Source organism: Lemur catta, chromosome 2 (assembly GCF_020740605.2).
Source record: "Lemur catta isolate mLemCat1 chromosome 2, mLemCat1.pri, whole genome shotgun sequence".
Taxonomy (NCBI): domain Eukaryota; kingdom Metazoa; phylum Chordata; class Mammalia; order Primates; family Lemuridae; genus Lemur; species Lemur catta.
Genome location: NC_059129.1, coordinates 64,168,318 through 64,188,537, shown reverse-complemented (window position 1 = coordinate 64,188,537; position 20,220 = coordinate 64,168,318).

The following is a 20,220-nucleotide window of genomic DNA, read 5'->3' as shown; positions in this document are numbered from 1 at the left end:
AACTTTTCTTTAACTTCAGCCATTTTATGAAACTTTGGATTTTCCATTGTAATTTGATAGTCTAAGGTACCTTAGGTTCTGGCCTGCTATTCTCAGACCAGAGAATCAACTTCGCCACAAAGGTTATTTCAAGATAAAAAAGAGAGAGAATAATAAAATTGGAGGTAGGTGGTAGTGGGTTTTGTATACATGCTTTTATGTATGGTTTTAACAAAAACTGCAGCATCTATATAAATAATGTCCTCATTTTTGTGAATAATGCACTTTGACCATTTTAGGAACCACATTTGCTGATATCTAATCTATTTATGATTTCCTGTAAGGAAATGTTAAATTGTTATAGAGCTCTCCTTGTCTTGAGGAGCACTTATAATATCTAACAAATATTTATTCCTTGCATTATATAACTCCTTCCCACCAGAGAATTCAGGGTGCTGTTTTATTTTATTTCATCTTCTCTCTTGGTCCTTCAATGGATTTTAAAATAGAAAGTCACTTACTAGTCAAGGGATGATGTAGGGATACCCAGAGAACATCTGGGACAATTATTTTTCTGTTTTGCCTCATTTTATTATTCTTTTCCAATCTGATGTTATTTCAAATCCTAAATAGCTAGAGAAAATTCCATTTCCTTCACATAATGGTAAATGGGATTAATCTCAAAATCTGTTTATTTTCATTTTTACTGAAATTCTACTAGATTTGTCTGTGTCTTTACTCTATATTACAGTTTTTAAAATGTATATACAAGGAATAAGTCATTAGTTGACCCTAGCACACACACACACTCTCTCTCTCTTTCTCTCTCTCTTTGGATGGAGAATTTAATAAAGTGTAGTCTAGATATGATTTTCAATGGTTAGAGCTCATTCTTGTGACTAAGAATTAAAAAAAAACACTTTGGGAATAATCTATTACAATTATAGCTGTATTAGTTCTCAGATGTGCAAATATTGCAAGACAGTGGGAGAACAGGTAAAACAAAGGAAACAAAAATTTGACAAAGATATTAATGACCTAGGCTCTCTCTTCTCAGCCAGGCTGCCAATTTCTACTCATGTAATAGTGTACCATTTCCTTTCATCAGCTATTTCTTGCCATCCATCCTTCTGTAATTACCAATATTTCACTTTTCTTTCAACCTTGCCAAGCAACAATTGCCTGTGTTTTAATGTTTACATTGTACATAAGCAGTTCAACAAACCAACATTAGCCTGACTTTCACACAGATAGAACTCCATAGGAATTTTGCTATAGCAAATCTATACTTGCTAAAAATTATGGATGGTAAACTAGAGGAGGAAAAAATAACAGAAGAAAATATTCTTTACTTTTTTTCCACACAGAGCAATATTTATCCTTTCTGAAGTAAAATGACTAATTCATTATTAAAACATTTTCTAAAGACTAAAAAAAAAAGAAATTCAAAAAAGTTTTAAAGATTCTTTAAAAGATTAAAAAATATTTTTAAAATAACCAGAAGCTCTTTCCAAGAAGGCAATTTGTCACTAGGATGACATGTTCAGAATACTTGCTTAGAAGGCAAAAGTCCTTGCCTGGTATCATGGGTCTACTCAAAGGCGGAGTTTACACACGAAGGGGAGAAGGCGACATAACCATGGAGATGGAGCTGGGATTGATGCTGCTGTAAGCCAAGGAGTGTTGACAGCCACCAGAAGCTAGAAGAGGAAAGGAAGGATTCTCCTCTGGAGTACCCAAAGGGAATGTGGCCTTGCCTGACACCTTGATTTCAGCCCTGTGAAAATGATTTCAGACTTCCGACATCCAGTTCCATGAGAGAATACATTTCTGTTGTTTTAAGCTACTAAATTTGTGATTAATATGTTATAGCAGGCTCAGGGAACTAATACAGATACTTTAGCCCTATAGTTACTAGATATCCTTGGATATGGGGCAAGACAAGTCTGTTGTATACAAAACTTTGCTTGGTAATAAATAAGTTATGTAAAACAATGGGTATATAGTAGCTACTCATAAAATAGAAGTCTTTGTTCTCCCATTCTGTTGCAAAGTATAAGCACAAGGTTCTGTCAGATGGCTACCTTTTATTGAGAATTTGCCATATGCCAAGTACCCTTTTAGATGTCTCATGTACATTAACTTTATTTCATCCTCACAATATCCTTCTAATCCCATTTTCAGATAAAGACACCAAGACACTGATAGGTTATGTAACTTGCCCACAGTAATTGGCAGAGCCAGAACTTCTCGTTCAAGCAGTGTGATCCAGATTCCATTTTTTTATGCATCACACAGCACTGCATCTCAGTGTAACAGAACAGACACAAATGGGATTTTCAAGGAAGTTACATTCAAGAAGCACCAAGATAAAAACAACATAGATATAATATCAATTTATATATTATATAATACACTCAGTTTTCTGACAACCACCCCCCATCCCAAGAAAAAAACGTGTAGGCACATTCATTTTAGGAACTCATTCAATCCAGAGCCATGTGAGTAATGGTGCAGTGACACCTCCTAGCCACTAGATGTACTATGTGTCTTCCCTGCCTCCCAGGAAGTGAAGACGCAGAAGTCTGTCCAGAACTCCATTTGACATATTTTACAGCCATAATTAATGTGGCCTGGAGCCTGTCCTTTGTCAGTGTAGTCAATAACAAACAAATGGTTATTGAGTGCCAACCACATGAGCAGTATGGTCTAAGAGTTGGTGCAGGTGCTGCAAAGGTAAACAATATACACCTCCTGCCCTAAAGGAACCAACAACATGGGAGAAATCCAGGCCACCGTTTGGCATTTCCAAAGCACTTTATGAAGCAGTACGGCTCTCTTGGGTCTCACTGCTTACCATCAACCACAATGAGATCAATTGTACAGGTGCTGCTTGAATTAGTATCATTTGTAAGCATTGCTGAAGGTTTTATTTCCATCATCAAAAGAGTTATTTGCTGGAACATTTAGAATGATATTTTAAGGACAGCTGTTCTAGGGCATTCTGGTCCTATTTTGTATTCTGCCCTATAGGCACTGAGCTATAAAAGTGACCCTGTGAAAATCAAGAATGCATGTCACATACCAGTCAAGATCTGAGTTCAGAATGCTATGTTCCTCCTGAAAGAGGTAGGAACATTAGAAGCATCTAAAGCAGAGTTTTTTCCTACACTGCCTGTGAGTCTTCAGATCATGAGATAATAAAAGAAACTTGCTGTATTTTTGCTATGTAAAAGAGAGAAGACTGACATCTCAATTTTTTTCCCAGACACTCTGATTCCTCTTTCTTTCAGAGCAATGTCAGAAAACCTTGACCTGTTTTTTGAAACCGAGTGCATCAGTCAAGATCTTGTTTCAGTTGATATGTGGAAATAGCCCATCCTAAGCCTGAAGAGAAGAAAAATGCACTTCACCTCTATAGGTCATCTTTTATCCAACTTTAGAAACATTACCTAAAATTTCCAAAATATTCTTAAGAGAAATTAGAAAAATTATTGCATGCAATTTTCATGAAATTTAAGAATCTCTTCTCCAAACTATGGTTCTAATTTTCAGGATATTAAAACATATCAACTTGTGAACACTAATGCAAATGTTTTCTTCTCACAAATATTAAACATACACACACAAAGATTTTTTAATTGGGAGACTTTTATGACATTGCATTGTAAACAAGTTTTAGAAGCAGCAGCCTTTCTTGGTGGACCCCTGTGATTTCTCATATTTAGGGACCAGTATTCACAGTTGTCAATTGTTGCCATGAGTGGATATATACAGCAAATGAATAAAACACAATTTTTGCAGCTGTCCAAAAAAATAATTATGGAGCACTTTATATGCAGTACATAGTGTTCAATGCCTTCAATATATAGTAGTTCATTTATAAGATATATACATAAACAGATATAGACCTTTTTTCAAACTCCTACTGTGTGCCACAAATAGTTTTAGGTCCTTTAAATATACTATTTACATTTCCCCAACATTAGGTAGATATTACGGTTCCCAATTTACAGATGAGATTCTGAAAGGTCACATTGTCAGTATGTTGCAGGATTAGAACTCTATTCTATGACTTCAAAGCTCTTGCTCTCTCTCAGTATAAAAGCGCAAGGCAATACGTGACAAGCAGCAGATTGGTCCTATCGATGTCTATCTAGAAGTCTCTTCAAAATTCATCAAACGAAATCCTGCAAACTATAATGAACTTTATCAAGTGGATGGAAAAACAGTGAAAGTATACCAATTTCAATGTTTACAGAGGATAAACAAGATAGACCACGGGCTGTATATACTTAGGCAATGCTAACTATTTCTAAAACTACTCAGGACAGGTTAAGAGATACTGTGTTCAATGGACTAGGACTCTTCAAAAACCAATTCAATTAAAAATTTCATATACATAGCCACACATGCTCATGTACATACCCGTACATGTGCATGCATACCTATATAGATTTATAACCCATCCTTTTCAGAATTAAATTAGCAATAATTAGCAATAAAGATAACAGGAAGCACTTGAAATAAACCATAATAATTTTTCCTCTACCCTAGGGCCAACAGCTGTTTATCTTGGCAGAATCCCTTGGCACCTTAAACATAGAGGTACTGAAATCCTAAGCTCTTCACCGCCGTGGAAATGTCACTAGTGTTTTTCAGGGCCCATAGAGGAACACCTGGTAAGTCTTCTTAGACAAATGTTATGAAAATATATTCGTTCACAACTTCTGTGATGCATTCATACAACCTCCTTCCACCTTATCTGTAAATGAGTCTGTCTGTGTCAGAAGATAAATATAAATATCCGCTGAGGTACTAATGTATGCAAGACTGACAAGCACAGTATCGCACATGTCCTATGCTCAATAAATTAAAATAAATATATAGTACCTACAAGTACTTTACAGTTCTTCAGAGTGATCCTCAGAATTTCTACCTAAATCTCAAAAGCCTAATCAGTCTCAAGAGAAAGCAGCAGTATACGGAAATACAATTTTGGAGGTGCTGGAAAGTTTCCCACACTTCTTACTATCTTCTCCATTACCTATAATTCCCCCCTAAATTTTAGTTCTAAAGTCTTTTTGGTCTTTAGAAGGCTACTATTAAAGTCCACTTACCACTGGTGTTTCTGTTAGCCAACATGTAGAGGGAATTCTGATCAGCCGGTATTTCTGCTGTGACAGCCAGCAAAGAATAACATTCTCCAGGAACAAGGTGCAGGGCAGCTGCCCAGGAGTGGCTGTAAAGCTTGGCATTGAGTGGTGTGGATGGAGAGAGACAAAGAGCAACCTGCCTGTTTCACAATGTTGCCCAAGGCCAGCGCTGTTAAGTGATTTTTATCATAAAGATATCTTGCCCAATAATTTCAAATCCTATGACATGCTGCTGTTATATTCATTTAGTACTGCTTTCAGGCTACTAGTCAATTACTGCTTGTGTGCACTGAATGGTGTCCCAGTTGTCTGAAGAAGGGACTACAATTCCCTGAAGGAAACAATTCACTCCAAAAATTGTTTTACAGCCTGGTGGAGTCTGACTCAGTAATGCCTGCTTTTTACTGGTCCACTGGAAGCTAAATATTGGTCAAGATATTCCTCATATGGGTGCCCAACAAGACACATGTTCTATCACTGTAATAACAACTGTTAATTACGTACCATTACCAGGCATTGTAGCCACATGCTCTCAAACTCTACTAAAAATTCTGCAAGCTAAGTGTTAATATGCTGATAGTATAGGTATTGAGATTGAGGCTAGAAAAACACAGGTCCAGGTCACAGAAACTACTAAGGAACAGGGTCTGAATTCGATTACAGATCCAAGCATATTCCAACACCCTATATTGTCTGTCTACAAAAGAAGAGCTTGCGTTCTTTGTGGTAGGGGTCATCCTGTGTATTGTAGGATGCTTAGCAGCAGTCCTAGCCTCTGCCTACCAGACATCAGTAGCACTCACTATCAGTGACAATCAAAAATGCCCCCAGACATTGCTGAATGTCCCCCGAATGAGCAAAATCATCCTCGTTGAAAACCTATTGCAAAAAAATATTTGAAGATAAGCAAAGTTTTTATAATATTAAAGTGAAATAAATTTTAAATATTACTTTGATAAATAATAAATGTTATATAAATAAATATTATTTTGAATAAATAACAAATATGATTTTTAAGTGAAAAGTGGTTATAAAATAAAATGTGCTATATAGTCTAATTCTATTTTTGAAAAAATTAATCTGTTTACAAAAAATAAAACTTTAGGAATATCAGAATGTTAAAGTGGTCATCAGTCTGGTGGTGGTAGACTAATAGGTAGTTTTTATTTTATTCATCATGTATTTTCTAGTGTTTCCACATTTACTATAATAAATATAAATTACTTTTGTAGTATATTACAATAGTCTAGGAATTCTAGAAATTCATTTATTTTAAAATCTGCCTAGTATGACAATAGGGAAACATCTAACTCTGGATAAGCTCACAATAAAGAAAAAAAAAGAAAGGTATTTCTGATAAATTTAAATTCCGGGTTTATAAATCACACAGATTTGTAATCTTAATTTCACATATTTTTGTGGTCTGGGGAACTCTAAGCTGAGAAAAAGAAATTACCAAAAAACACCCATTCTAAATCAGTGATGCCCATGTATAATATGGCAGGAGGAATGCCAAACTGCTCTGGAGAAATTCTTTCACATCCTAGCCTTCAAGGAGTAGATTTTCCACCAAAAAAAGAAAGCAACAAACGAATCTCCTCTAAAAATGAGTCACAATCGCTTAGGGATGAATCCGCCATGGGAAAGAGTCAATAGACACAAACAAGAGGATTAGAGCTGCAAGAATGTGAAATAACTGAAAGACAATGGAAAGAGAATGTAAAAGAAGCATTTTTAAAGTGATAAGAGAAGGAATTAGTCACCCTAACCCAAAAGGTAAGACATTAAGAAAATAAATAAGTAATCAGTAACTGTGTAGACATCAATGGAGCTTTGAGAAAAGAAATCTATAGTTGAAAAGAAAATTAGACAACTGAAAGATAAATCTGAGAATATCACTGCAGCCCAGACACAGAAATCATAAAAAACAAGTTAAAAAATCACGGAAAATCAACTAAGAAAGTCTAATATTTTTAAAATAAGAATTTCCAAAAGAGAATTGAAAGAATGAGGAGAGTCAATTTAAAGAAATAATAGTGAATGTTTTCAGAATTGATGACATCCAAAAATTCTCAGCTTGAAGAAGTCTGAGATAAACAAGCTAAAAATGCACAGCCACACACAATTGATAGAACATGAACTAGACAACTAGATTGATAGCTGATTTCACAAAAGCAACAGTAGGATTAGAAGACAATGGGAAAATAACTTCAACATATTATGAAAAATAACTGTCAGCCAAGTATTTTATTCCTGGGTAAGTAGTATTCAATAGGTAGTACAAATTAAAAAAAAAATGAGACAAAGACTGGAAGAATTCACAAGGAGTCACAGATATTTACTTTTACTGAAAGAACTACTAAAAACATGTGGTTTAGGAAGAAGGGAACTAAAGCCAAAATTAATGAATGAGATGCAAAATGCAAAGATGAGCCATAAAATTGGTAAATGTGTGGGTAAATCTAAATAGGTACCACTGTGTAAAACAGTAATAGCAATAACTAATTCAAGGGGATACAAACAAAATGGAACTAAAATAGTGTACCATTTCCCTCTTAGAGAATATATACAATTATTTATACCTAAAATCTTTGGCTTTGCTTATCCAATGATAAGTGGAAGGGGTGAGGGAAAATGAGATATAGATGAAACAGAATGGGAATATACTGGTATAATGAAGCTGAGTGAAGAGTACACGGGGTTTATTATACTTTTCTCTATGCTTTTGTGAAAATTATGAAAAGTTTAAGATAAAATACTGAAAACAATAATTTATGAAATGGAAGGAAAGATTAGAGTCTAAGAATTTTCTGTTCTGATATGTTTTGGAAGGAGTAGAGAAGTACTCTTTAGACTTTGTTAAATCAAGAATGGTATGTTATAAATTTACAGGTAACTACTAAAATAATAAATATAAAATGGATAACTTGCAAAACACTAAAGAGAAAACAAGAGAATAAAGTAATCAGCACAATAAAATATAGAAAGCACAAAATAAGGTGGTAGAAATAAATACCACTATTAACTGTAAATCTAAATATACTAAACCTGGTAAAATTTAGAAGATCTGAGTATGGATTTTAAAAAGGAAATCCCACTATATGGTGGATAAAGAGGCCACAAAAAGGTCGAAGATAAATGGCCAATACTTAAAATACTTAACAGCATTAATGTTATTTACAATAAATTTTAAGACAAACACAAATTATTAGAAATACAACAGGACATAAAACTTGCTTGGACCAAAAACCTGAAGACAACCTTGACATTTTGTGCTTTTGAATTATAAATCCAAACCATCAGTGAATTCTTTTGGCTCTGTCTTTAAAAGAGCTTTGCAGACCTAGACCACTTCTCACTACCGCCACCCTTCTCATCTTCCTCCAAGCCATAATCTTTCCCCTCTATTATGACAATAGCCTCCTGACGGTCTCCTACTTCTGCCCTCACTCACCTTCTGTCTATCCTCATCACAGTAGCCAAAGTGATCCTGTTAAAACAGAAGCTATATTACATCACTTCTCTGCTCAAAGCCTCCCAGTGGATTCTCATTTCACTCAAAATAAAAATCCAAAGGCATTAAGATGGCTCTCAAGGCACTACTCAGTATGTCTGCCCTGTTACTTCTATGACTTGTCTATTACTGCTTTCTCTGTCACACTCACTCTAATCTAACCACACTGCCCTTCTTCCTATTCTTAGAATATGTTACACAGGGCATTTGTGCTTGCTGTACCCTCCACCTAGAATCTTCTACCCTCAGATAGTTTCATGACTGTTTACCTGCTTACCCTTACCTGCTTCAAGGCTTTGCTGAACTGTCACCATGTAAGTAAGGCCTTCACTGTTCATCCTATTTAAAATCACAAGTATCACCCTCCAACATACTCTGCCACCCTTCCCAGCAATTTTTCTCCATAATACACTTAACACCATGTAACATATATATATGCAAACATATGTGTACATGAACATGTTTATACATACATACATATGTGCATGCATGTGTGTATAGATAGACACATACATATACATATAATTTACATTGTTTATTGTCATTCTCTAGTCAGTATAATGTAGGACCCAGGTAAACAGATTTTTTTTCTTTTGCTCACTGCTATATCCCTAGTCCCTTGAAGCAATGTGATACTCAATAAAATGTGTTAAGTGAATGAAGGAATTAATTCACCTAGAAGATATAATGCTTCTGAACTGACATGCATCTAACAACACAACTTTAAATATTTAAAGTAAAAACAAAAAGAACTACAAAAAGGAAACATTTGAAAATTTTAAAACGTGACTCAAAGAAAGACATCATAATGGGTGGCAGAAAAATTTAGAGCCAGATAACAATGAAATAGAGCATCTCAAAACTGGTAACACACTCATAGTCATTTGATTTATAACAAAGTTGCCAATTCCACTTAGTTAAAAAGGGTGATATTTTCAATAAATGATAGTGAAGCAATTGGCTATATCTATAAATATTATAATCATAGAGAAAATTAAATTGGAAATAGTTATCGACCTAAATATGAAAATCAAAACAATCAAGTTTCTAAAAGAAACATAAGAGAATATCTTCTCGATTTGGAGATAGACAAGAATTTCTTAAGATACAACATAAATAATCATAAAAGAAAAGAGTAATAAATTGGACATCGTTAAATAAAGAACATCTGTTCACCAAAAGATACCATTAAGAAGAGAAGAAAACTAACTACATGCTAGGAAAAACTGACAACCAAGGATTTGCATCCTATAAATCAATTCTATTTGTATATTATAATTATATTTTCAATTATCTAAGAAGCAGAAAATCCAATTTTAAAATGGGGAAAATATGTCAGTAGACACTTCCAGAAAAGAATATCAATATACTGTATAACCAATAAACATATTAATGATACTCAAACATCATTAGTAATCAGAGAAATGCTAATTAAAATGACAAGGAGAGGGCTGGGTGCGGTGGCTCACACCTGTATTCCCAATACTTTGGGAGGCTGAAGTGGGACGATCACTTGAGGCCAGGAATTCAAGACCAGCCTGGGCAACATAGTAAGACCTCATCTCTACAAAAAATAAGAAAAATTAGCTGCACCTGTAGTCCCAGCTACTTGAGAGGCTGAAGCAGGAGGATTGCTTGATCCCAGGAGTTCAAAGCTGCAGTGAGCTGTGGTCATGCCACTGCACTCCAGCCTGGGTGACAGAGAAAGACTCTGTATCTAAAAGAAAAATAAAATGACAAGGAGATATCACACAGCTACCAAAACATCTAAAATTTAAAACACCGACCCCACAAAATGTTAGCAAGGATGAAAAGCAACTGTAACTCTTTTAGATTGCCAGATAGAATGTAAATTGGTACAACTACTTTGGAAAACTGGTAGTACCTTTTAACTAAAGCTAAAGATTTATGTACTCTTTGCATCTAGCAATTCTGCTTTTGAGTACATACACAAAAGAAATGAATAAACAATATGGTTGCCTATATAGAAATATCTATGAAAATCTTTTGACAAATTAGCAGAACTAATAATAGAGTTCAGCAAGTTTTCTGGATGCAAGATCATAATCAAAAAGTAAAATATTTCTATCCACCATGAACAAATGCTTAAAATATTTAAAAAACTACCACTTATAGTAAAACATATAAAAATATTAGTTCCTATATACCCAATATAAAAACTATTAGATACTACAAATAAATCTAAAAATGTGAGAAAATTATAAAACTTTATTACTGAAGAACATAAAGAAGACCTAAATTAATAGAAAAATATATCATATCAGGAATGACACTTAAAGACGGCAGTTCTCTGCAAATTCATCTATAGATTAAATGTTATAAATTCAAAAGGCTTTTTCCAAAACCTTGGCTACATTTGTCTAAAATTCATAAGAGGAAAAGGTCAATACTAGGCAAAATAATTTTGAAGAAAAGTAAATAGAGGAGTTGTCACCCACAATATATTAAAATGTTCATAATGCTACAGTAAGTTAAACAGCGTGGCATCGGCACAGTGATAACTTCCATATATCCATAGATCTTTTTTTAGGCTATCTTTTATATACATATTAAAATAGATTTATTTGTGGGTAATTAATGTCCCAGTAAACACATACTTCATCAGTAATCAGGAAAATACAAATCAAGGAAATGCCATTTTAAACCGACTTGATTGAGGAAAATTTTTAAATTTGATAACCCAAAGCAGTATCAGAGATGTTAAGAAATGATTTCTTTTGTACATTAATATGAGGTGCCAAACTTAATACAATTACTTTATGAGGCAATTTGACAATATGTAGGAAAGTTGAATATGGGCATATCCTATGAATCAACTCTCCCACACTCATGTACAAGATGATGCAGACACAGATGTTCACTGGAGCACTGTTGGTAAGATTTGGAAACAATCTAACTGTCCCTCAGTAGGAAAGCAGTTGAATGAACTGACATGTTTATATGATGAATATTGTGCAGCAATTTAAATGAATGTAGGATCTACATGTCTAAATCTTTAAAAATAATGTTAAGAGGAGAGAAAATGAAACTGTAAAAAAGATTATATACAATATGACACTGCTTATGTAAATTTTCAAAAATATGCAAATATTGTTTTAACATGCATAACTATATATACAATAAATACTAAATAACATGCATGGGAATGCTACAGACCAAATTCAGGAAAGAAGTTAACTTGAGAAGAGAAGGGTCAAGAAGGGGTGGAATGGCTGGGTTTTAGTCATATATATAAAATGTATTTATTTATAACAGAATGAGAGACATTAAGCAAATTTGGCAAGAAATATGTATATAATCTCAGTGATGAGCATGTGGATAGCTATAGAACTTTAGGTTTTTATTATGTTTGAAGTGTCTTATACTTTAAATATTTTGAGTAGCAGCTAGAATCATCTCTGCCTTTAGAAAAATGTGTTTCTCCTCATTAGGTATTCCACTGCACAATTATATTGTGCTTTATCAAAATCTCAAAGGGAAAGAATTCACTTGGAGACTTTCTCTCAAACTCAGGTCCATCCAGTTGAATCCGAGTTTGGATCCCAGGCATCTGCACCATCTCTCTGCCTGACCACCCAATCTTCCCATCTTGAGTTTCACTGAAATGCAAGGTGAGAGCACGACAAGGGTAGCCAGACCTTAAATTCTCTTCTTAACAGCAAAGTAGAATGTATTGGTTTATTTTTTAAACAAAGCATAGATTCCATTTTGGAAATTAAACCATGGCCAGTCATATCCTCACAATCACGCTAATCATCTCTATACGAGGCTTCTAGTTCAACTGCCCTTCTAAACCCTAATCATTTCACCAGCTGCTATTGAAGACAGACTTCACTTCCTTTTTTACTGGAAAAAAAATAGCACCCAGGTGCTCACTACTGTCTTCACAGAGCATCACCCAGATTCTAATTCAGTTTTAGCTTAGAAATAACTTTTTCTGAACTCAGCATTTTTCCAACATTGTGATATTCACTGAGTTAAATATTTGAATTCTTTGGCACTAAGACACCACAGTGTACTCTATTCAGAAAACAGGAAAATTTACTCTTTATCTAATTAGGTAATAAAAGTCCTAAGTTCCTATCATGAGAGTTTGGATTAGGAAAATATTGAATAGTAGATCTGAATCTGATCAACTGTAAGTTACCTATTTAAGAATGGCAAATATGCAAACTTTCATTATATTCCTATATATAACAAAAAATCAGCCTAGCAGCTAATATTATCAGTGGGGGGAAGAGGGTATATGTGTGTAAAGAAAAGAAATAAAACTGGCACATTTAACCTGGCTTTCTCATCACATAAACTTAAAGCATTTATTTAATTTTTTTTTAGACAGTATAATCAAATTGATTATTATAATTAGATAGTTTATTAAAAATTTAAAAGCTGGTCAAATACTTGGATTAACTTATTGTTTGCATTACATTGCCTAGGTTTTCTTTTTCTTTCTTTTTTTAAACACTAAACACTGAACAGACTAAATTGACAGCATAGTAATAATTGAACATAACAGTCATCTCCCTTTATATCAAAGTGATACAGTATATATGACCTATGTTTGCTTACGTTCTCCACTGACTTTCTAAATCAGTTCAGCTTGTGCACTTTTGGATGAGTATCCCATGTTACAATTTCTCTTTTTGTACTACACGACTTTCAAAAACCTTGTATAAACCATCAAATACCAACACCCTTCATAAAAACTCAATTCCATAAAAAAAAAAAAAAACTATAACAAAGCCTTCAGCAATTGACTTAGACTTTTGTCAGAATAAAATTTTGGCCTTGAAAGTCTGCTGTACATGTTTCTACTTAAACCTGACTAATTCACAAATTATACAGTACATATTTTAGTTTTTTAGAAGAAATAATCCAGCTGATAAATTGGGTAAAAAGCAAGAGTTATTATAGCAAGGCCAGAAACTGCTTAAAAACAAAGCTTTATAAGGCAAGTAGAATGCGGTTTGTTTGTACAATGTATATGGAAAAAAACTGTCAGAGAGTAATTACATTTTCTAATAGTTTTGACTTGGACTTACATTTATAAATCAATAATAGCTACTGGATATGTTTCAACATTGTGCTGGTATAATTTTTTTTATCCCTTCATAATTGTCAGAGAAACTTGTACCTGGCAATCCACCTTCATTTCTCTTGTATTATTAAGCAAAAATCAATAGGCTTTCTCCAAAAGTTTTTTCTTTCCCTTAAATTCCCCAGTGAATACAAACATGGTTTTTTACTGGATAAAGGAGATGTTAATGAATTTTTTCAGCTTTGCAATCCATCGAAATTCTTGCAATTCATTTTATTGGATAAAATCATTTACTGCTATGATTTCTGTAAGTGGAAGGTAAAAGACACATTTTAAAAATGTAATTGCACTTTTACTTTGAATGGAATACTTAAAGCATGTCTTTTATTTTTAGTATTAAGAAAAACTGAAAGAGGACAGGAGAAGGAAAAGAACTTCACAGTTGCTTGAATATCTGTATTTCTAAATAAATTAAAATAAGGCATTTAGCTGAGATTCATTTATAGACACTTAGTATGCTTTCTATCTCTACTCCTTCCTCTCTCTCTTCTTTTATTGCCTCTATTTAGAATTGAATTAATTTATAAGAAGATCAGCAAGCATTTGGCCAAGAAATTGGGCTGCAGGCAAGGGAAATTTTCTCAGGTTTATAAAAGATTCTCTACAAGTTACAAGTTGCTGGGCAGACACACATAACAAGACAAGACAACTAGAAAAATAAGACAGTGTATGATAGAAATCAAATGATGAGAGACACATTGTATAATTAGGATTAAATTAAATATTGCATGTTAAACAACCTTTGTTGTGTAGTTAACTGCTCAATAGGTAGTTTAATGGAGCTCAAATCAGAGATCATGTCTGGAGAGCTCAATTTGACACTTAAGTTTAAAAATTTGTACATCTTCTAAATCCTCAACGTACAAGCTATAGAGATTAACATCAGAGGGTCAGGAACTAATTGAGTTTAGACCACAACGAGGAAGAAAAGCAGGAGGCCAAACCAGTGAAGAATATAGAAAAACAGCCATAGAAATAATATTTGCCTGTTATGCCCTTAAAGAAGATGGGTACGATGGGAGAGTAATGGGATTTTTTTCCTGAGAAGTAAGACGCAATGTGGTGAGATGATGGGTCAGCAATGGGATTTCAATTGGAAAACACCAAAAACCACTCAGAATGGATGCAAAAACTTGCAGTCCTCAAGTGTCCACCTCACCTGTGAGGTTGTACTAAGAATCAGCTGGGATAGCCAGGTACCTAAGAACTGTGTAAACTGTGGTGGGCAAATTTGGAATTAAAACTAAGAGGAGGAACCAAGTAGAGTGAAGATGTATTAGTCTCAGCCTAAATCTAGTAGGATATCTGACTTTCCCAGCCAGCCACATAAAACTGAAGAAAAAGAGAGATTGGCTTAGGTTTGCTTATCTCACGGAGGCAGGGTGTGGGAAATTGCACGGGTTTGTGACTCCTCAGTTAAAACATGGCATGCTGAATGTCTACTCAGTTAAATTAGCAATTGTTCCTCCCTTAAGGTAGTTGGAAAATGGATTGTGGAAAGAGGCAAGCCTGGTGTGGGGAGAGAGGCAGATGACACCAGATTACTGTCTTTCTTTTGTCCCCTGGTCCAGACATTATGTAGGATGACTTTAGTGTTCAAGAAGATGAACTACAGCCCCACAAGCTACTTCACCTCTTCAATCTTCAACTCCAGCCACCTTAACTCACCTCCACATCAGCAACCCCCTGCCAGTGTCTCCTGCTGAACAGGTCGTCAACGGGAACATTCCGCCTTTGCACTTCCTAGCACCAACAGTCTTCTCAAAACGTCTTGCCCCAGCTCTCAGCCACGTGTTCATCTAAGTCTCTCTCTCCCTCTCTCTGTCTCCCACCTTCCCAAATATACCTATTCTTCAACTGTATTCAGCTCTTCCAGTTCCTCAGCCATTCCTTTTCATCTGTGAATAGGCACTAGATACAGGGATATTGATGAAGAACAAGGAAGGATCTGAATAGCCAACTCAGTCCCACAAGTACCACAGATTCAACATGTACAAAACCAGAGTCATCATTTTCTCCCTTAACTTGCTTTGCTTCCTGTTTTCTCTACCAGTACAATGTTCCACCATCAATTTCATAATCTATGACAGAAACCTTACAGCAGAGTTTCTCAACATCGGCACCACTGACAGTCAGGGCTGGATAACTTTCACTGTGGAGACTGACCTTTGTATTATAGAATGTTTAGCAACATTTTCATCTGCTGCCCACTAGATGCCAGTAATATTACCCCACTCCCAAGCTGTGACAACCAAGACGTCTCCAGTCATTGCCAAATGTCCCCTGGGGGTGTGGCAGTGGGAATCGTCCTCATCTGAGAACCACTGGCTTAAAACCATCCTGTTTCTTCTGTCTTATTTATGCTCCATCAATGGGCCCCAATTTATATTTTTTCTAATAATAATAGATACCATTTACTGAACAAATCCTACATGTTCAGCACTGTATTGGCTCTTTTAAATACATTATCTTATGAACCTCTACATTCTAGGAATGTTGCAATGATTATTAAGCCAATTTTAAATAGGAGAGAACTTCAAAGGGATTCAACAACTTGCCCAAAGCCACTCAGTTCATTTTTAACAAGGAAAGGATTTGAATTCAGGTCTGTCTGACTTGGGAACCTGTGCAATTTCCCATCTTACTGCACTGACTCCTTTTTATCTTCCCTTCTCACAGCCTTGGTTCATTCAGGATGGCATCCTTTCTTGCTCAAGCAGTATCCAGAGCATATTAGCCTGGCTCCCTGTTTCTAGGCACAAAATGACACAGCAATCATTCTACCTTGCAAATAAGATCATGTAATTCTTCTACCTAAGAGTTTGCAATGACTCTACATCACTCAGGAAGAACTCCAAACTTCTGAGCTTCACACCACACCCTTCACTCTCTGGTCCATCTCTCTCATCCCATCTCTTCCCTTTTCTCACCTGAACCTTTTGGTCCAGACATGTAGATTTTTCTTTTTCTAACAATTTGGGCTTCTTCTTGCTTCCATACTGTTCCCTGGAATGGTATGTCTCATTTCATCTCTTGTCTTCCTCCAGCTAATCTGTACAGTCCCATCAACTCTAAGCTCATGACACTTCCTCAAAAAAGCCTTCCCTGACTCTCCATACCTCTTCACACTCACTGCAAGTCTCCTCTTAGCCCACACCTTCTCCATGACATCTCTTCCCATTATCCCAGCCTGTCTCTCTCTGGAATCTCTATTGCCTTATAAATTAGCAACCAAGTATATATTATACCAGTGGGTCACAGTCTGGCATCAGAGCCTACCTGGAGGGCTAATCAAGAACACAGGCTCTTTGAAGTAGAGGAGGGCCTGGGTTTTTGTATGTCTACTAGTTCCCCAGGTGATTCTGATACTGACCAAAGTGTAAAAATCACTGTACTATAGTATCTTGAATTGTTCACTAATGGCTTAATGCAAGAGAGTATTCTCTCTAATGTGATTTGAAGCTCCTAAGGAGGAAAAGGATATATCCTCTTCCTATACCACTATACCCCTCCATCATCAATACTATTCATTAATTATAAAAACTGGAATTGTCTTGTCTCAGCTCTTTGGAATACCCCGATTCTGGATAAATTAGGTTGAGGGAAGATAAAGATATTTAACTGGGAAGGGGTAAGAGAGGTCACTGACAGTGAGTGAGCAGCTATATATTTATTGCCCTACCTTTAATTTCACTATAGACTTGCATATGTAATGCCATTTTCTGTTTGATTCTTTCAAGAGTCTGCTCTCGGACATTTTGCCTCTGTGCCAATCACAATGCTAAAAAAGGCTGGGCTCAGTGGCTCATGCCTGTAATCCTAGCACTCTGGGAAGCCGAGGCGGGTGGATTGTTTGAGCTCAGGAGTTCAAAACCAGCCTGAGGAAGAGTGAGACCCTGTCTCTACTAAAAAAAAATATAAAGAAATTAGCTGGACAACTAAAAACATATAGAAAAAAATTAGCTGGGCATGGTGGCGCATGCCTGTAGTCCCAGCTACTTGGGAGGCTGAGACAGAAGGATCACTTGAGCCCAGGAGTTTGAGGTTGCTGTGAGCTAGGCTGATGCCACGCACTCACTCTAGTCCGGGCAACAGAGTGAGACTGTCTCAAAAAAAAAAATGGATATGCATCAATATTTTTACATGCCATGGCTACTTTACATCTAAAAACATACTTTATTTGTTTTTACTATACTATAGTCAAATTTTAATGTCAAACAAATGTTATTGTCAAATAAAATCACACACAAAAAAAGACTTTTACCTTCCACTCAGCCTGTTAATATCACAGTAAACTTGTGGCAAAAAAAACGAAAGTTAGAATAATGGAAATCTATTGATTTGCAATTTATTCTACAACCTGGTGGAATGTTGTGTACCATATGGACACTTGAATGTTTATGGAATTGAATATCATACCACACAGTATTCTGTAATCTAATCACAGGACTACAGAGAGAATAATAAACCGTCAGGGGTCATTTAGTCAACTCAGCCTCCAGAGAAAGCTACATCTAAAAAATTTCTGTCCGACTGTTATATATCCAATGTATACATTCTTCAGGGAAGGAGGATCGACAAGTCCCCTTGGGAACCTGTCCCAGTTCCTCACAACACCACTGTTGGCATATTTTCCCTGTCAGAATCTGGGCCCTGGCGGTCCTTGTCACAAATGCAGAGTCTCAAGCCCCACCCCAGACCTGCTAGATGAGAACCTGCATTTTAACAAGGCCCCCAAGTGGTTCCTGTGTACTTGAAGTTTGAGATACTCTGCTCCAGTAAATTGGGCTAAGAAAATAAATAGGAAACAAGTGTTTAAAAGTTATGAACTAGTCTTAGTAATCATTGAACCAAAATGCAAAACACAATTATTCTCCTGACTACCTTAGACATTTCAGGAATGATGGATCAATCCACAAGGATTTGTCTGTGTTTATTCTGTACTACCCAAGCATAAGCATTAGATTCTGCTTAAAAATTCCCGAGATCAGAGAAAAGGGTGTCCATGGAAGATGAGGCCATCAGGAAGGGATGTTTCCTGAGTTTATTTGCAATGGAAGAAGGAACCGGCTTTTGCAATGTTTAGCCATAAATTAAGCTAAAGCAGATCTGACAACACATGCAATAATTTACTATAGGTACTCCTTACTGTAGCAAATAAAGCCATCTGAGAAGATATCAAATTTCTACTATTTCTTAAGTTTTTTTAAAAATTACCTCAAAGATTGTTACTTTTAATTCTTACTGCTTTTCAGTGATCAATGTTTCCTAATATTATAGCTTTAAATTTCTTTTCAAAAGTATTTATTTCTGAGAGTTATTGAAAATTTATAAACAAGAGAATACAGCCAAGTTCGAGATGACTGACTAGAGGTGCCTGGTGCCCGTGCCTCCACAAACAAGGGACCATCTGAATGAGAAAGGTATCAACAGAGATTAACCCCCGAGAGGCTTGGAAACCAGTGAGAAGTATAGGTAGAGCAGTTTATTTCTCCCTCCCTTGCATCCCTGACAGTTGGTGGGTTTCTGAGCTGCTGGAGAGACTTTCTACCCACACAAGGCCAGAGACTGCTGCAGCCAGTGAGCTGGGAGCTTTGTTCTGACAGGACACTAGGCTCCCAGCCCCTTTGGGCTGCTTCCTGCCCCACAGACCTGAGCCCAGACGGCAGGCGCCATATTGTTTCTCTACCCACCATGCACCTTTGTCCTCCCCAGAGCTTCAACTCCTCAGGTTTCATCTTGCTCCTTCCCACACAGACATTTCCCAACTCTGGCCCAGACTGCAGGAGCCACAGGGGTCCAGTGGGTCCCAGGTGATCTGCGTGACTCCAGAACCTGGACATTCTGCACAGACTGACTCCTGGAAAGAGGGTCTCAGATGACCAGAGTGTAGACTTTCCTCTACCTAGACCCTTATTCTTCCCGTCCTCTCCCCCATCCACAGCTGCTGTGAGAGACAATTGAGCTGCCACATGGAGGCTTCCATAGAGAGCGGGACTCAGACATTTTCTTTTGGGGTCCTGCAGTGGACTAAGGTGTGCCCAGACTGTGAGCTCCCTGACCGCTGGTCCTCTTGGTGCTGCTTGCCCAGCACCCCCATCAGAGCAGGCACTCCCTGAGGCAGAGGGACATCGAACCTGCTTGGGCACCTTGTGGGCAACTCGGGACCAGGGCACTTCTCCCTAACATGGTCAGGGATTGATCTCCGGGGCCCCAGGGACAGGCCCGCAGGCCAGATCCCTTACCCCCAGGTCTCAATCATGGTGCCTGGGTGCACGGAGGGGATATTTGTGAAAAGGCTGCACAGAGCTGTGACTGCACCACTGCACTCCAGCCTGGGCAACAGAGAGAGACCCTGTCTCAAAAAAAAAAAAAAAAAAAAAGAAAGAAAGAAAGAAAGAAAGAAAGAAAGAAAGAAAGAAAGAAAGAAAGAAAGAAAGAAAGAAAGAAAG